This window comes from Sturnira hondurensis, unplaced genomic scaffold, assembly GCF_014824575.4.
Source record: "Sturnira hondurensis isolate 20B ecotype Veracruz unplaced genomic scaffold, ASM1482457v3 Scaffold0001813, whole genome shotgun sequence".
Lineage (NCBI taxonomy): Eukaryota > Metazoa > Chordata > Mammalia > Chiroptera > Phyllostomidae > Sturnira > Sturnira hondurensis.
The window spans coordinates 183,015-197,630 of NW_028074444.1; the positions used below are offsets into that span (position 1 = coordinate 183,015).

The window sequence follows — 14,616 nt, forward strand, 5'->3', positions numbered from 1 at the left end:
AATCACTTGGAGGGCTTGTTAACATATGTTGTTGAGTACCAAACTCAAAGTTTTTGATTTAGTAAGTATGAAGTGAGACCCAAAATTTAAATTTCTAGTAGGAACCCAAGTGATACTAAGCTCTGCTCTGGGGACAATACTTGGAGAACTACGGCTTTATTCCTTCAAATTTTCTTCCTAAGGCAGGTTTAAAGGTGGTTATATGGTAAAGGATTCTTGTTAATAGTTTCAAGGAAACAATAAAGGGATTACATTATTACTGGGTCTTGGTTTTAGGTGATAGAAGATAAAAGGCCACCCACACTTTCATTATCCCTAGGGCAAGGCTCCCCCCACCCCCGCCCCCGCGCGCGCGCCACGCACACCTCCAAGATGCAATCCAGGAAGAACCCCTTTCCCCTACTGTATAAGGCGCCTGCAAGGATTTAATGAAATTAAGCTTTTAGGTGGCAGCTCAATAAATGGTGGCTACTTTAATCTCGTTTCCTATTACTTTGCTAGTCGGTCAACCACTAGGATCAGATGCTGTCACATCTTCTGGCTCACTAAGGGGCTGGGCGGGGCGATTTGATAATAGAGCCTGTACAGTTCAGAACGAGACTTTTAAGCGTAGTCCCCTCGGCTCCTCTCCGGCCAGGTGAAAGGCTCTGGAGCAGAGGGCGGAGTCAAAGCTGCGCGTGAATTTAGGTTTCCGGCCACGTGGTAACGCTCAATGCTAATGGGAGGGCTGGACGTCACCCTGCTTCCTCACCCTGGCAACGGCCGGTGACTACTTCCGGTGCTGTAAGGGCTCGGGGCTGACGCGGGTGAGTGTCCTTGTTTCCCACGCTCTCCGCGCCGCTGCCGCGTCGCTTCCTCCGGCTGGGCGCCGTGCGGTCGTTGGGACCTACTGACCAGGGCCGGGAGGGGGCGGTGCGCAGGATGCCTCTTTCCTGGGGCGGTGGTGAAAGAGCGGACTCCGGACGTCCCTCGTTCCGTCCTCCGCGCGTGGGGCCCACCCCGGCCGCCTCCCCAGTCTAGGCTCCAGTTTAGCGACCACGTTCCCTCTGCAGGAAAGGGACAGTTTGTGTGTAGGGGGAGTCCTCCTTGTCCTTTACCCACTTTGCCGTCTTCGGCTGCGGGTTTCTCCAAGTTTGAGGCACGCAGAGATCGGAGGGTGTACGCCCTAGCCCTGTGTGTGGTGGCTGGGTCCAAAGAGCCCCGCGCGTAATAAAGGCCTGGTTAGAATGCCGCAGAACCTTAGCATTTACTCCCCACGCGGAGGAAGAGGAGGAGGAAAGGACTGAGAACGAGCAGCAGTTGTCGAGGAAGGTGGAAAACTGAAGCCGGAGGTGCCCTGGAAATAGAGGGCATCATGCTTCCGGAAGAAGGGAATTCAATTTGGCCTCTGTAGGGGAGGGGGAATAAAAGGTATTTTGGGGACCATGTGACTGAAATCGTTGACTGTTAAGATAAGGAATATATACACTCAGGAGTTTTTAAATAACTTCCTTTTTAGTTTGTTTTAAATAAAGCTTCCCCCACACCCCACTTCCAAGAAGTGGTGCATGCTTATTAAAGAATATCTGGGAAATGAAGTATTTTAAGAGACCAACTATAGTTCCAGTAACCTGGCTTTTTTATCTTAAAAAAAAAACTGTTTTATTTATTTAGTTTTAGAGGGGAAAGGGAGAAAGAGAGGGAGAGAAACATGAATGAATGAGAGAAACATCAATTAATTGCCTCTCCCAGGCCCGCAGTGGGACGTGTCATGCAAACCAGGCATGTGCCCTGACTGGGAATCCAACGCACAGCCTTTTGGTCTGCAGGCCAGCTCAGTACACTGAGCCTCACCAGCCCTGGCTTTGATATTTTGTAATTTTTCATAGCCTAGTCTTAGTCTACTTATAGGCATAGTGTATGTGTATAGTTCATACATATCCACGGATTCTGTGTGCAGATTCAACAACCACAGATTGAAAAATCTTTGGAAAAAATAGTACATTGTAAGGGACTTGAGCGTCCTTGGTTTTTGCTATTCGAGAAGGTCCTGGGATCAATCTTCTAGATTAATTCCTAGGAAGGACTGTTAACTAAAAAGCATAATTTTTGTACATTGCTCTCATTATATGGCTAGGTTTCTTTTTTTCTTTCCTGAGATACAGTTTACATACTATAAAATCCATTATTTTGAATTGTGAAATTGTTTTTTTTTTTAGTATATCACAAAGTTCACATGTTACTATGTAATTCCAGAACTTTTTTTATCAACTTCAAAAGAAACTTTGTATCCATTATAGTCATTCCCTATTAAATCCCCCCTGCTCTTGCTTCTTCAGTCCCTGGCAAACACTAATCTTTTTTGTGTGTGGAATCTTTATTATGTGGAACCATATAATAGGTGCCCTTTTGTGTTTGGCTTCTTTCACTCAGCATAATGTTTCCAAGGTTAATCCATGTTGTATTATGTAGTATCACTTTTTATGGCTCAGTATTATTCCGTTATATGGATTTGCCACATTTTGGTAATAGGCATTTGAGGTATTTTCACTTCTTGTCTATTATTAATAATAATTTTGCCATAAACATCCATGTACAAGCTTTTGTGTGGACATATGTTTTCAGTTCCCTGGGGTGTATACCTAGGAGTGGAATTTTTGGGTCATGTGGTAACTAACTTTTTGAGGAACTGCCAAATGTTTTCAAAAGTGACCTGCACCAGCAGGCTAAGAGGATTCAGATTTCTCTTTTTGATTATTGCTGTACTTTTGGTTGTGAAATGGTATGTCATTGTTTTTTTGATCTGCATTTTCCTGATGGCTGATAATGTTGAGCATTTTTTCTGTGCTTACTGGCCTTTTGCATCTTTGGAGAAATGTCCATTTAATTCCTTTGGCCATTTTTAAGTTTAATTTTTTAAATTTTATTTTAAAGTTATGAGGTCTTTTTTTTATTATGAACTGTTTTTTTAATTATATTTTATCTTATTCTATTACAGTTGTCCCAATTTTTCCCCCTTTGCCCCTCTCACCCAGCACCCCCACTTCCTCAGGTAATCCCCACACCTTCATTCATGTCCATTGGTCTGGCGCATATTAAGGTCTTTGGCTTCTCCATTTCCTATACTGTAATTTCCATCCCCATGGTGGTTCTGTAAACTACCTATTTGTACTTCTCTTTCTTTCTTTCTTTTTTAAATATATTTTATTGATTATACCATTACAGCTGTTCTGTTCCCCCCTTCATTCCCCTCCACCCTGCACACCCTTCCCCCACCCTTCTCCCCCTTCTGTTTATGTCCACGTGTCTCAAGTTCATTAGATTCTATATTTCCCCTACTATTCTTGCCCTCCCGCCTATTTTTTACCTACCATCTATGCTACTTATTTTCTGTATCTTCTCCTCCCTTCTTCTCCTCCCACTCCCCTGTTGCTAACCCTCCATGTGTTCTTCATTTCTATGGTTCCGCTCCTGATCTAGCTGTCTGCTTGGTTTGCTTTTGTTTTAGGTGTGGTTGTTAGTAACTGTGAGTTTGCTGTCCTTTCACTGTTCATATTTTTTATCTTCTTTTTCTTAGATAAGTCCCTTTAACATTTCATATAATAAGGGCTTGGTGATGATGAACTCCTTGAACTTGACCTTATCTGAGAAGCACTTTATCTGCCCTTCCATTCTAAATGAAAGCTTTGCTGGATACACCAATCTTTGATGTAGGTCCTTCTCTTTCATGACTTGGAATACTTCTTTCCAGCCCCTTCTTGCCTGTAAGGTCTCTTTTGAGAAATCCACTGACAGTCTGATGGGTACTCCTTTGTAGGTAACTGTCCCCTTATCTCTTGCTGCTTCTAGGATGCTCTCCTTCATTTTAGTCTTGGCTAATGTAATTCTGATGTGCCTTGGTGTGTTCCTTCTTGGGTCCAACTTCTTTGGGACTCTCTGAGCTTCCTGGATTTCCTGGAAGTCTATTTCCTTTGCCAGACTGGGGAAGTTCTCCTGTATTGTTTGTTCAAATAAATTTTCCACTCGTGGCTGTTTCTTTTCCCCTTCTGGTACCCCTATAATTCGGATGTTGGAACGTTTAAAGATGTCCTGGAGGTTCCTAATCCTCTCATTTTTTTGAATTCTTGTAACTTCACTTTTTCCTGTTTGGGCATTTCTTTCTTCCTTCTAGTTCATTCCATTGATCTGAGTCCCAGTTTCCTTTCCATCACTATTGGTTTCCTGTGCATTTCCCTTCATTTCAATTAGTTTAGCCTTCATATGTTCCTCTAATTTGTGGCTAAAATCAACCAGTTCTGTGAGCATCCTGATTACCAGTGTCTTGAATTGTGCATCTGAGAGGTTCGCTATTTCCTAGTCACTTAGAGTTACTGGCTCTGGGGCTTTGAGTTCTTCTTGAGCCATATTTTGGACTGTTTGTGCCTGTTATGTATGAGGAGCAGAGCCCTAGGTGTTCACCAGGACCAGGCGACCCAGTTGCTGGGTTGTGACACTGTATGTGGGGGTGGGGCCAAAGGAAAGCAATGGCGGGCACCCTTTGCTTCCCCACGCCGCCACTGGGGGCCTTGCAATTCGTCCCTCTATGTGCAAATGGGCCTCGCAATTCGTCCCACTGCTCGCGAATGTGCGACCTCGGTCGGCCGCTGCTGCGTTCATTGCTGGGGGCTGCGCGGTCTGTCTCACTTCTCACTCCAGCTGTCTCGAGCCCTCACTGGGTCGGACGAACGCTACCCTGGATGCCTGGGCGCCTGGGGTTGGGGGATCTTTCCTGCCCAACCCTGCTCCGCTGCTGGCTCCGCCCCTCTTACCGGTCTGGTAGAACGGTTTGTTGCTGTTGGACTTCCGTATAGTTCAATTTTCTGTTCTTTGGCTGCATCTTTGTTCTCCAAACCTTTGTTGTATTCAAACTTGGTTGTGGGCGAAGGCACAGTGTTTCCACCTACACCTCCATCTTGGTGGAAGTCTATGAGGTCTTTACATAGTCCAGATAACTTCCTTATCAGACATATGATTTGCAATATTTTTTTTTCTTTTTCTCCATTTTGTGGAGTTTGTTTTCTCTTTCTTGAATGGTGTCCTGGAAATGTTACTGGAGAAACCCTGGTTCTTCTTACCAACAGAGTAAAGAATTACATGTCAGTAAGCTTATTAGTGTGCACACAAAGTTTATTAGTGCTAAATTCTAATGGGAGAGCAAAAGCAAGGGTGGCAAGAGCAGTGGTGGCAAAAAGAGGGTGGGCAGAAGTCAGGTGGGCCAGAGGCCCTCCCTCTCAGTGTGCCCTGTGGGCAGAGAGCCACTAGTCAAGAGAAGAGAGCAAGATGGGGGTGAAGATGTTACATATTGATTGACAGGTAAGGGTAGTGCCAGCTTTACCCCCCTGGAGACGTGCCCACCAAAACATAGGTATGGGTGGGGGTCTGTTAGCTCCCAAATTCTTATCTTGCTTCAGCCTCTACTCGTTCATTCTACATGTGTGACAGGGGGCAGGCAGTTAACCAAAGTTGTTTCTTGGGTGTTTTCTCTGAGCACTGTAGACCCCTCCCCTTCCAGGCCTTGGAATAAATACACAGTCTCAAGGCTTTCTTTTTCCAAACTAGTGAAGGTGATACACACAGACTTCCAAGGGCTTCCCTCCTGCACCATCTTGTTTGGAATGCCTGGCAGTCTTACTGAGTCAGGCTCAGCACTACTGGATCATGGGTGAGGTGCATCTTCCTTTGCTTTTAGCCTCTTGTATTAAGTTCTTTGTTAGGTTGCAGTGGTGAGGGCCTTGCCTTTATTTCCCTTCTGGCCGCTTATTTCTGGCTGCTACATAAGTGTTAAAGGTGTCGCCTGGCAACCAGGATGCCAGCACTGGCCAGCAACAGCAGCACAGTCTCAAGAGTCTTCATGTGCTATCTCCAACAGAATTACTGGTCCAAGATGAAATAAGTACGAAATAGTATGTTTTCGCCTTGTCAGGTGTGGCTCAGTTGGTTGAAGTGTGGTCCCATAAGCCTAAAGGTCACAGCTTCGATTCCAGTCAGGGTTCATACTTAGTTAGGTTGTGCGTTCGGTCCTTGTTGGGATGCATACAAGAGGCAACCAGTTGATGTTTCTCTCTTGCGTATATGTCTCACTCCCCATCTGTCTTGCTCCCTTTTCCTCTCTAAAACCAATAAGCATGTCTTCTGGTGAGGATTTAAAAAACCCCAAACCTCCCTGACTGGCATGCCTCAATAGGTTGGGCATTGTCCCACAAAGTCAAAGGCTGAAAGATCAATTCCTGGTCAGGGCACATGCTTGGTTGCCAGCACTGTCCCAGGTTGGGGGCATGCGAGAGGCAGCCAATCCATGTTTCTCTTACTTTCTTCCCTTCCCCCTCCTTTTCCCTCCCTCTAAAAATAAATCAATTTTTATTTTTATTTTTTTTAGTGAAAGAAGTATGGTTTGGAGTTCATTTAACGGTGCATTGCACCTTCAGTGTCATGATGTTAAGAGCAACAAAGTGTTTCCTGATTCAACCGTTGCTATAGTTTAAGGGCTGGGTTTCTGTAAAAGCCTTCTTCTGTAAGAGGGATGGATTATACAACTTACTCCTTCGATTCCTTCTAAAAGTCCAAGGAAATCTTAGTCTTTCCACATGAGGGCAAACAGGACATGTGGTAGTTTTCTAAACTGTTTAAAGGGGAAAACAAGGTCATCACATGCAATAGGAAAATAAAATGATTTTTGAGAGAAATGGGGTCAAAATTTAGACCCCATTTAGACCTTAAATCAGTGCCATGAAAGTCTCTGGAGCAAAAGGGATGTTTTATTCTGGCCTTGATAATCAAGTTAATTACATTCATCATGGTCTCAAAGATGACTAATTTAAATATTCTCTTTGTAGTATAGTACCCAGTAAAAAAAAAAGTTCAAGTACAAAAGGTTATTGGGAGAAAATCAAGTTTCCCTCTTACCCTTTCCCCTCAGTCTCCCAGTTCTCCTTAGAGGTATGTGTGATACTGTTACTTGTGTTTGTGTAGACTGGTTCATGCATTGAGTATCTCAGGAAAGATAATATATACAAATGATACATTTTAAGGCTCTTGATCCTAACATGTTTTAAAAAAATGGTTATATCGGGTTTTGGTGGCAGATACAGTGCTAGTTAGAAGATTTCATTTTCGTTTGTATTTCTTTGAATATTCTTTCCTTAATGTTGGAATCCATTTATATTTCTTCTTTTATATATTGTCTCCTCATATCTTTTGTCTTGCTGTTTGTTTTTGCAGTATTGGAGTTGTCCTTATGATACTTATTTGTCAGGTTTTTGTGGATTGATGTTTTATGATAACCTGGACTTGAGGGAAAAAGTTAAAATGCTTTTTGTAACCTTACATTAAGAGGTGTGTGAGCGAATAAGGTCAAGGCAGTAAGGAAAAGGAAGTTAAATGCTTGAGGGGGAAATCTCTAGAATTTCCAAACTGGGTGCAATTGAAGATGACTTTAAGGCGAGTTAGAAAAGGATGGTGCCATTAAGAAAAATAAGGAGTAATGTGGAAACAATTAGATTTCTGGGAAGAGGAGAATTTGTTTTGGGCAGGCTAAGAGTGAGGAGGATCCAGCTTAAGCTATCCAGACGTGTGGCTAGAGCCCAAGGGACAGAAGATAAGGAGTTAGGAATCATCTGATTTACTGAGAGTATAATTTGAAAGACTGGTGGTGGATAAGATTGCTGAAGGAGACATGAGAATAGGTCCATGAAAAGACTGTCTGCCAGTCGTGTAAGAAGACAAAGTTGGGAGATGTCACAGCGGCCATGAAGAGCTAGGATAGTAGATTGGAATGTCTGCCAAGGAGACATGATTCTCCTGACTTGATTCTCTTGACTTGATTCTCTAGGGGATCTAGAGAATCAAAGGTTATAAGCAGAGGATTAAAAGAAGCCCATTAGGTTTGCTAAGTTGGAAACGATATATCTTATGGGTAAAGATACAATTTTGGGGATGTAAGAAGTTTTTTAAATTCCTAAACAGCTTTATAAATAGCTAATTTATTTATCATGTAATTTACCCACTTAAAGTATATAATTCAATGGTATTTAGTACATTTAGAATTGTGCAAACATTGCTACAACCATTGCCACAATTAATTTTGGAATATTCTATTGCCCCCAAAGGAAACCCTGCTCCTGTTAGCAGTTACTCCCCAACTCCCCTCCATCCTTCCAATCCTAGGCAACCACTAATCTAATTTCTGTCTGTCTGTATTTGTCTACCATGGACATTTCATATAAATGAGAGTTTGCAACATGTGGCCTTTTAGTGTCTGATTTTGTTCATTGTTTTCAAGATTCATTTATGCCATAGTATGTATCATACTCCACTCCTTTTTATGGCTTAACTAATGTTCCTTTGTATGAATGTATCATATTTAATCATGACCAATTTATAGACATTTGAATTGTTTCCACTTTTTGATTCTTATGAATAATTCTGCTCTAAATGTCCATGTTCAAGTTTTTGTGTGGATATGTTTTCAGTTTTCTTGGGTCTCTACCTAGGAGTAGAATTGCTGGGTCATATGCTAACTTTATTTTTAACTTTTCAAGTAACTATGGCAGAGGATGGACAAATTGCCAGTGTGTTTTAGAAATAATAAAATTAATTTTAAGTTATCCCTGATAGGAAATTATAAAATGTCTATATTCAGACATATTCAGAAATAAAGACATGATAAAAATGGATCTATAAAATTGTATTTTTATTTTGTGAAACTGTAACATGCTTATGCATTGCCTTTCACGTAGTGTTGAGTGTTACCTCAAAGCTTAACTGAAGTGCTAGACATTTTTTTGGTGACTGTATTGATGTATGTTTCATCAGTTTGAAATAGTGATTTGTAATAATGACTACAAATGTGATAAAAGCGTCACTGGGATATTTGATGTTAATCTATGGTTGTGATTTATTTTTAACTTTTTAGTTAACTGTAGAGATCAAAAACTATGATTTATTTATTTTTAATTTGGATTACCTGTAGTTTGTACAGCCCCAGAAAAGCAAAACCAAAAAGTCTCTTGCCCAGTATTGTTGATTGGCCATGTGTTTGTCTGTTCCAGGGCTGTCAAACTCATTTTCCCTGGGGGACACATCAGCCTTGAGGTTGCCTTCAAAGGACCAAATGTAGAACTCTTTGCTCCTAGTTAAGGAGTAATTACATTTATACAGTCCTTAAATTACGTTCAGCCCTTAAAAGGCAACCACGAGGCTGATGTGGCCCCCCCCAGTGAAAATGAGTTTGACACTGCTGGTCTGTTCCTTCCTTAGGTAGGAATAGTGTTGACAAGTTTCAGAACATGGCATTTCCCCTCTTACTGCAGTTTTTAAATGGGATCTCACAGACTTGACTTATTTTGGAACTTGGACTTGGCTACTTACCTTGTGTTCCCATAAATAAATAAATATATAAATTATATTTATAAGTAATACATTGAGATTGTTCAAAATCGCAAGGTACGAAAATAGTGAATAGTACAATTCCCATATCACCTTTGTTCATCAGTTAACCATATCTACTGGTGACTACTACTAATCTATTTTTTGCTGTGTTTTTCCAGATTTGTACTTTGCACATATATTTATATGTATTATTTTTCCCCTCTCTCAAATATGGTACTGCATATAACTCTGTATTATGTGTTTTTTACTTACAAAATATCTTCACAATCTGTCATTCCATATTTATATATTAAGAATGTTCTCATTTTTGCCAGTGGCTGCTTTTTAACCAGTTTCATCCAGATATATCATTTGTTTATAGATTTCCTATTATAGACTATCCTTCTGTGTGTTTGAAATTTTGTTCGATTTTGCCAGTTGCCATTTTTTTTTGTTATATATATATATATTTTTTTTATTGACTATGCCATTACAGTTGTCCCATTTCCCCCCTTCATTCCCCTCCACCCTGCACACACCCTCCCCCACCATTCCCCCTCCTTTAGTTCATGTCCATGTGTTACAAGTTCTTTAGATTCTATATTTTCCTTACTGTTCTTGCCCTCCCTCCATCTATGTTCTACCTACCATCTATGCTACTTATTCTCTGTACCTTCTCCCCCCTTCTCCTCCTCCCACTCCCCTCTTGTAACCCTCCATGTGATCTTCATTTCTGTAGTTTCGCTCCTGATCTAGCTGTCCTCTTAGTTTGCTTTTGTTTTAGCTGTGGTTGTTAATAACTGTGAGTTTGCTGTCCTTTCATTGTTCGTATTTTTTATCTTCTTTTTTTTAGATAAGTCCCTTTAACATTTCATAGAATAAGGGCTTGGTGTTGATGAACTCTTTTAACTTGACCTTATCTGAGAAGCACTTTATCTGCCCTTCCATTCTAAATGAAAGCTTTGCTGGATAGAGCAATCTTGGCTGTAGGTCTTTGGATTTCATGGCTTGGTATACTTCTTTCCAACCCCTTCTTGCCTATAAGGTCTCTTTTGAGAAATCCACTGACAGTCTGATGGGAACTCCTTTGTAGGTGACTGTCCCCTTACCCCTTGCTGCTTCTAGAATTCTCTCTTCATTTTAATTTTGGCTAATGTAATTCTGATGTGCCTTGGTGTGTTCCTTCTTGGGTCCAACTTCTTTGGGGCTGTCTGAGCTTCCTGGATTTCCTGGAAGTCTATGTCCTTTGCCAGACTGGGGAAGTTCTCCTTTATTATTTGTTCAAATAAGTTTTCCACTTGTTGCTGTTCTTCTTCCCCTTCTGGTATCCCTATAATTTGGATGTTGGAACATTTAAAGATGTCCTGGAGGTTCCTAAGCCTCTCCTCATTTTTTTGAGTTCTTGTTTCTTCATTCTTTACTGTTTTGTTGTTTTTTTCTTCCTTCTGGTCAACTCCATTGATTTGAGTCCCAGTTTCCTTTCCATCACTATTGGTTTCCTGTGCGTTTCTTTTCATTTAACTTAGGTTAGCATTCATTTGTTCCTCTAATTTGTGACTAAAATCAACCAGTTCTGTGAGCATCCTGATCACCAGTGTTTTAAACTGTGCGTCTGAAAGGTTGGCTATCTCTTGGTTGCTTAGAAGCTGGGGTTTGAGCTGTTCTTGAGCCGTAATGTTTTGGTCTGTTTGAGCCTGTTAGGTATGAGGGGCAGAGCCTTAAGTGTTCACCAGGGCCGGGCAACCCAGGTTGCTGGGTTGTGACATTGTGTGTGTGGGGGCGGGGTCAGAGAGGGGCAATGGCATTTGCTCTGCTCTCTCTTGGACCTTGGTCCCTTCTGCTGCTTCCTGCAAGCAAATTGGTCCCTTCTGGTGCTGATTCTCAGGTGTGTGGCCTTGTGCACCCTCCAGGACCCTGTGGGTCTCTCCAATGAACTCTCTCTGAGCCTGGGGGCCTCTCCTGGCACCTCGACCCCAGAAAGTTTTTCAATTGGGACTTTTAGGCTTTATTTCCTGTCACTGGGGCCCTGGGTTGCGCAGTCTGTCTCACTGTCCATTTTTTCACCTGGTTTACGTGCATGTGAATGTGTGACCACAGTCAGCCAGCCGCCTTGTGCCTTACTGGGTCTGCCTGTTGTTACCCCATACCTTGTATCTGCCATCTGCCTGTGCACCTGGGTTGGTCTGGACGCTTTTTCCTGCATGACCCCTCCCTACCAGCTGCTGACTCTGCTCCTCTTACTGGTCTGGATGAATGGTTCGTTGTTGTCAGACTTCTGTATAGTTCAGTTTTCTGTCTGTTTTGGTTGTGTTTTTGTTCCTAAATCTTTGTTGTCTTTAAACTTGGTTGTGCGAGGAGGTACAGTGTTTCCACCTACACCTTCATCTTGGCTGGTAGTCGCCATTGTTGAGTTGTATTATTTTATGCTACCACTAGCAATGTATGAGAAGTCCTGTTTCTCATATCCTCAAAATGTGAATTTTATCTCAATGTTTTTTTTGTTAGTTTACTTTTGAATGTTTGCCAATCCAAGTTAAAAAAAATGGTATTTCAGTGTTTTACTTTGCATCTTTCTTTTGAGTGAGATTTAGTATTTTTTGGACTGTTTAAACTGTTGTGTAATTGTTCTGTGAACTGGGATTTGCCCATTAGGCCTTTTTTGTTTTTTTCAGTCATTTGTTGGAACTCTTTATTTATTAGGTAGGTCATACCTTTAATGGATTTTGAGTTGAACAAAAACTGGTGTTGGAGTAAAAGTTGCTTCATTTCTAGTTGAACTAAAAACATTGTGGTAACCATTGCGAGTTGGAGGCCAGAGCTGTACTTGAGTCTACTTGAGTTCTTTTCCAGTCCAGCAGAACTTTGGGGCCAGCATTTTTGGAGGAGTTCATTGAGATGACATGGCAAGATAAATATATTTCAGATAGTCTCCAAGGGATGGTAGGTTGCTCAAGAAATAACATTAATTCATCTTCTCCATTTTATTTTTTTGAGGCCACTGAAGAAGCAGTGTTTTAAAATCCTTCATATATGTATTTTTAAAAGTATTATAGCAAGCTTTGTTCATTATAAAATGATGTTCTAATTTATTTATTAAGAATGCATCTGAAAACAGAGTAGCCTGGAGTTTAATAACCCATACTACTTGGATGTGTTTTTTATTTTGACTGAAGCTCTTAATTTTCCAAAGCCTGAGTTTTTATTCAACATATTTTTGTGGAGACTAGTGGGTCCAAGCTCATTTCATGGCTGGGTCTTATGTGATGGCCTGCAGAGGTTGGCAGATGAACCATAATCATTTAAATTCAACTGACACATGAATAAATAGAAACCTCTCTCAGAGAAATAATCAAAGTTATAAAAGGTAATTGATGCAGATCCTTGTGAAGTCTTTGGAAGAAAATCCATCCTTAGAAAGACAGGCACCACCACAAAACAAAAACAAAAACTGGCATTTAAATTCACTGTTTATTTAATCAGCTCAGCACTCTTTTGTAATCAAAAAATTTCTCCCTGTGTTTATGAATATATGTAAACATTTTAATACAACAGCATATACCATTTGCCTTTTAAAATAAATGTTATATAATAAAAATTAAATGGACTCTTTTAAACCAAGAATTAAAGGAAGTTAAAATATATTTCAGTGCTTCTCAGACCATCTTTGGTGTAAAGGACCAGCTTCAAAAAAGTTTTCAGTTGATTGGTGACCATGAACTGAACAAAGACAATAAAAAAAAAAAACCCAAAGCAAAACCCAAACAAAACTGAAATATGGAAGTGTGAATGAAAGATTAAAAAAAGGTCAGGTTTTATTAAATTTATCAGATAAAATTGTTAAATTAAAAAAACAGTATAAGTAAAACATGAAGAAATTGAAAAGAAATACAAAGCTGTACATTATTTATTGAAAATATGCATAAAAAGCAATTGATATATTAGTAAAATAATTATTTCAGACTGGTAACAAACACTGGTGTGCAGACCACATTTTGAGTAACACTGCTTTTTTGGATGAGGTACCTAAGTCACTCTTTGTGTTACTATTTGTGTTTTATATTAGAAAAGAAAGACTTGTGTTCTCCCCATTTCTCACTTTAGAATAAGGTAAAGTTTTATGTAATAGTTCGAGTCTAGGTTTAAGTAGTTTCAACCACCTTACTCTCAAATTTTCTTCAAACATATGTGTTGAGTTTTTAAATGATCCATTTTTTCTTAATGTNTAGAATCCAAAGAACTTGAGACACGTGGTTATAAACTAAGGGGGGAGAATGGTGGGGGAGGGAGGGTGTGGGTGGAGGGGACTGAAGGGGGGGAATAGAACAACTGTAATGGTATAATCAATAAAATATATTTAAAAAAATAAATAAAAATCAAAACAAAAAAAAACATATGTGTTGAGTTTTTAAATGATCCATTTTTTCTTAATGTGTTCTGCCATTGTTACTGTTATTAAGCCAAGATTGCTAGAAACTTCTAAACTTGTTAGAAAAATAGAAACTTTGTGGTATAAGTTGCTAGTAATTTATTTTATTTAATTTTATGTTTCATTATTTGTTGAGAAACTTGGAAATAATGCTTTCATAAGGAGAGAGGGAAGGGAATTTCAGAGGAAAAAGGGGAAGGATTTACAGGGCCTAGTATGAAGGACACATGGACAACAACTGGGGGGGGTGGAAATGGGAGGGAGGTGGGGAGCACTGTGGGGGTGGGCTGGGATGGAAGTAAAAGACATAAAAATGTACTTGAACAATAATTAAATAAAAAAATTATATACAAAAAAATTAACAGGTGTTGCACAACTGTAATTTTAAATTTCTTGGTTTAGTTATAGAACTTTGCTGGCATTTGTGTTTTACGGTTGAGCTGTGGAGTATTAGACTGTTTTTCTTAAGAGGTTCTTTATAGACAGTGTGAATGTATATATGTTGCTTTGTTAAGCAGAAATCTATAGATCTCACATGTTTTCATGACACCAAAAAGTTGTAATTAGTTGAGGTGATGAATGTGTAAACTAACCTTATTGCAATCATTTTGCAGTACATATGAATGTCAAATCATCACATTGTACACTTCAAACTTACATAATGTTACATGTATTATATCTTAATAAAGCTGAATAAAATGTAAGCAGCAGCCTTGGCTGGTATGGCTCAGTGGATTTAGTGCTGGCCTGCTAACTGAAAGGCTGCTGGTTTGATTCCCTGTTGGGGCATATGCCTGTGTTGTGGG

General features: G+C 40.2%; 1 protein-coding gene across 5 annotated transcripts in view; it reads left to right on the forward strand.

Annotated features, from left to right (window-relative positions):
- Positions 1–749: 749 nt before the first annotated feature.
- Positions 750–14,616, forward strand: part of TASP1 (taspase 1) — a 355,079-nt gene continuing 341,212 nt past the window's right edge. For 4 of the 5 annotated variants that reach the window (XR_005064338.1, XM_037031312.1, XM_037031321.1 and 1 more), the window contains exon 1: positions 750–806. The gene's annotated coding sequence lies outside the window, so the exon portion shown is untranslated. The remainder of the gene's footprint in view (positions 807–14,616) is intronic. The other variant, XM_037031335.1, reaches the window with a different exon arrangement.